At 43.7% G+C, this 4,332-nt stretch overlaps 1 pseudogene; it reads left to right on the forward strand.

Moving 5' to 3' along the window:
- Nucleotides 1–1,055: 1,055 nt before the first annotated feature.
- Nucleotides 1,056–3,759, forward strand: LOC136164249 (ribonuclease P protein subunit p38-like; annotated as a pseudogene).
- Nucleotides 3,760–4,332: the final 573 nt, after the last annotated feature.

Genomic DNA, 4,332 nt, shown 5'->3' on the forward strand with positions numbered 1-4,332 from the left:
CCAAAGCATTGGAGCTTCAGCATCAGTTCTTCCAATGAATATTCAGGGTTGATTTCCTTTAGGAGTGATTGCTTCAGCACTCAGCCCTCTTTAGGGTGCAACTCTCACATCCATACATGACTACTGGAAGAACTATAGCTTTGACTAGATAGATGTTTGTCAGCAAAACTATGTCTCTGCTTTTTAATACACTGTCTAGGGTCAGAGCTTTTCTTCCAAGGAGCAAGCATCTTTTAATTTCATGGCTGCAGTCACTGTCCAGTGATTTTGGAGCCCAAGAAGATAAAATCTGTCACTGACTCCATTTTTTCCCATCTATTTGCCATGAAGTGATAGGACTGGGTGCCATGCTTTTTGAATATTGAATTTGAAGCCAACTTTTTCAGTCTCCTCTTTCACATTCATCAAGAGGATCTTTAGCTCCTCTTCACTTTCTGCCATTAGGATGGTGCCATCTGCATATCTGAGGTTGTTGATATTTCTCCCGGCAATCTTGATTCCAGCTCGGGCTTCATCAGCCTGGCATTTTGCATGATGTACTCTGCATAGAAGTTAAATAAGCAGGATGACAATATACAGCCTCGATGTACTCCTTTCCCAATTTTGAACCAGACTTGGGAAGTGCGTTATTTACTAGATATTTATTTAGAAACTTTTATGGCCTGGTAAGCATATTGGGTTAAATAAAATAAGAGAGTGATTTAAAGATAACACTGAAACATTTTCTGCTGGATCCTAAATGTGTTTTTATTATCCAATTTAAATTTTTAAGAACATTTATCTCCATGGGCAATCTAAGCTAGTTTCCATTCAAATACAGAATAAAGTGTAATTCCCCCACCTCCTCCCTTTCCACACTTTTAAAATTCATTCTTTCTCTCTTTTACTTGCAACAAATAACAAATGCATACCATAAGCTAAGCACCATGCTAAGCTCCAGGGATCTGGATGTGAAAGAAACAAATGAGATGACCATCTGCATGGCACTGAGACCCCCAACAAAGGACACAGAGGAATAATCAATTTAAATAACATGTGACAATTACCTTGAGAAAATGCCGGTACTAAGGAAGTACTTATCAGGAACAACTGGCTTTTTTTGTCCTTCAGGGAAAGTTTCCCAGGGCAAGAGCATCTGACTCTGAAGACTATATGAGAGTCAGGCTAATAGTGTGGATTGTGAGAAGAGTGTGTCAAGCAGAATATAGGTGACGATCAAAAGAAGGTGATGAGTTAGAGGAAGTCAAAGTAGTTTAGGATGGTCAGAGTGAAGACTTGGAGTGTTAGACCTGAGATAACAAAGTGAGATGAGGAAAACTGATCTGATTCTTCTTAAAATGTAGGTTTTTCTTCTAAGAGTGGTGAAGTCCATTGGAAAACCATAAATTGGTGCATGACAGGATAAGATTTGGACTTTAAAATAATTTCTCAAGAGATAGTATACAGAATAAATGTAAAAAGAAGAAAGCCTAGAAGGCAAGAAACTGGAAGGGTGTTACCTGATCCAGGCAAGAGATGGACTACAGCGCTGATTTCCAGAGTAAAAAGTGTGGCACTCAAGAAAGAGGTCAGAGTGAAGTAAATGATGATGGTTTATTTATTCATTCATTTATTTTTACAAATATTCACTGCATATCTACTATGTCTAATACTTGATACTTGAGTATTAGGTGCTGGAGTTACAGGATAGAACAAAAGAGACAAAAGTCTTGTCTTTATGGAATTCATAATCCGGTTGAAAAGGCAACAGTAGAAAAGTAAGTAAAATATATAGTCTATCAGAAGATCATAAGTGGTGAGAAGAAAAACAAAGCAGGAAAGAGATAGCAGAGGGCTGGTAAGGATGTGAAATTTTAAATGAGATAGTCAAAGAAGTACTCAGTGATATTGGAGCAAAGATCTGCAGAAAACAAGGAAGCAAACCATGTAGATGTTGGGAAGGAGAGATCCTGAGTGAGGAGGAGAAGAAGGGGAAGAAAAACAAAAGATATTTTAAAGTAAATCACCAACTCAATGGACATGAGTTTGAGTAAACTCCAGGAGTTGGTGATGGACAGAGAGGCCTGGCGTCCTGCAGTCCATGGGATAGCAAAGAGTCAGACACCACTGAGCGACTGAACTGATAATTGAACTGAACTGATAAAAAGACTACTCTAAAAATAAATGTTTAGCTAGAACTCTTTCTCCACTGACCGGGAGGGCCTTGACCAGAGCCCTCCCCTCTCCCCTCTTAAATTCAGGGTTTTTAAGAGATCAGACCTTGCTCTTCTGTGATATCCTGGGCCAACTTTCCATTTGGAAGTGTCCCGGTGCAGAAGAACAATGAAGAATCCTCCTGGAATTCAGGAGCCACAGGAGACGTGGGTTCTATCCCAGGGTCAGGAAGAGCCCCTGGAGGAGGGCATGGCAACCCACTCCAGTAAACTTGCCTGGAGAATCCATGGACAGAGGAGCCTGGTGGTCTACAGTCCAAAGGGTCACAAAGAGTCAGATGCGAGTGAGGCGACTTAGCACGCAGGATGCAGAAGAATGAGAAGTGTTCTCTGAGTGGTTTTGCACCTTCCCTCTTCCCCACCCCAACGCAAGGACTCTGTGCTCGCACATCGTTAGACTGTTCTGGAGCCTCTTTGATGCTTCCAGTCTTGGCAAAGGACTCTTCCTGGCTGGAGTCCATAAAGATCTTTCTCTGCCACCTTTCTAACTGTGCCACCCCTCTGCTTTGAATGTGACAGCTGCTCCTGACGATGGAGCTGATGCCCAAAGCACAGAACTGATTTTCAGAATGGCTGCAGCCCCCAAGTGCCCAGGAGGGGCTCCAGGTCGAAGGAGAGGCCTTTACCTGTGAAGGCAAGGCTGAATAACCCAGTGCAGCATCGGCAGGGAGGATATGAATTTCATACTGCAGACCCTGGAGGACAGAATTAAACCTCTCCAGCTTCAGAAGGTTGTGGACAGGAAGAGAAGAAAAAGCAGCCACCTTTGGAAAAATAAAGTGGAAACAAGATTAGCATGGATGTGAACACTGGTGAGGAGCAGAAGGTGGAAAAGACAGGAGGTGACCCTCAGGCGTCAGGATGGACTCCCGCCGACGTCAGGAAGCATTGACGCCATCGGCATCTGCGAGGTCAGCAGAGCGCCGGAAGGGAACCAGTTGCTCTCAGCCTTGGTGTGTCTGTCGGCCAAGTTAGACGTCGTCACGGCACACGTGACGCTGCTGAGCCATCAGCGGAAGTGCCACCATCTGCTGGATGCCCCAGCCCAGCCAGAGGCTCGCACCCGCCCTGGGCTTAAAAATGAGTCCTGAGCTGAAAATACGTCCTGGCCTCGGAATTCAAAAGAAACACCAGTCCCTTTAGGGAGCATCTGAGGGCCGTCACGCCCAGAGACCCCCAGTCTAAATGTGCCGTGACCTGGAGAAAACCTGGAGACAGAATCTTTGGAAAGCCTAAGACAAAGAGATTTTGGACACTTCCATTGAAGAATTCTCTAAACCAGAAAGAAAGCTCATTGAGGGTCAGCAAGCTGTAATGTTACACCCCTGAAAAGAAACTGATTCCAAAGCCCAATAAGATAAGGAAACCACTCAAAAGCAAAAACAACAACAACAACAAAAAAAACAGTTTCAAAATAATCTTAGATAAATCTGTCACTTCATACAGTTGTAAAATGACACTTCATAAAGAAGTCTTGGGGCTGCCTGGGTGGCACAGTGGTGAAGAATCTGACTGCCAATGCAGGAGACACAGCTTCAATCCCTAGGTGGGGAAGATACCCAGGAGTAGGAAATGGCAACCCATTCTGGTATTCTTGCCTGGGAAATCCCATGGACAGAGGAGTCTGGTGGGCCACAGTCCATGGGGTTGCAGAGTCGGACACAGCTGAGCAACTGACACTGGTAAACATGATTGACAGTAGTATGGAACAGGGCTTGTTCAGGAGCTAATGGCTTTTATAGATGTGTTTGCTCCAACTCTGAATGTTTTGGGTCATTATGATCTGGAAATAAAGGGTAACTAATCAGACTTTATTTTTGGGGGCTCCAAAATCACTGCAGATGGTGATTGCAGCCATGAAATTAAAAGACACTTACTCCTTGGAAGGAAAGTTATGACCAACCTAGATAGCATATTAAAAAGCAGAGGCATTGCTTTACCAACAAAGGTCCATCTAGTCAAGGCTATGATTTTTCCAGTGGTCATGTATAGATGTGAAAGTTGGACTGTGAAGAAAGCTGAGCACCAAAGAATTGATGCTCTTCAACTGTGGTGTTGGAGAAGACTCTTGAGAGTCCCTTGAACTGCAAGGAGATCCAACCAGTCCGTCCTAAAGGAA

This window comes from Muntiacus reevesi, chromosome 3, assembly GCF_963930625.1.
Source record: "Muntiacus reevesi chromosome 3, mMunRee1.1, whole genome shotgun sequence".
Taxonomy (NCBI): domain Eukaryota; kingdom Metazoa; phylum Chordata; class Mammalia; order Artiodactyla; family Cervidae; genus Muntiacus; species Muntiacus reevesi.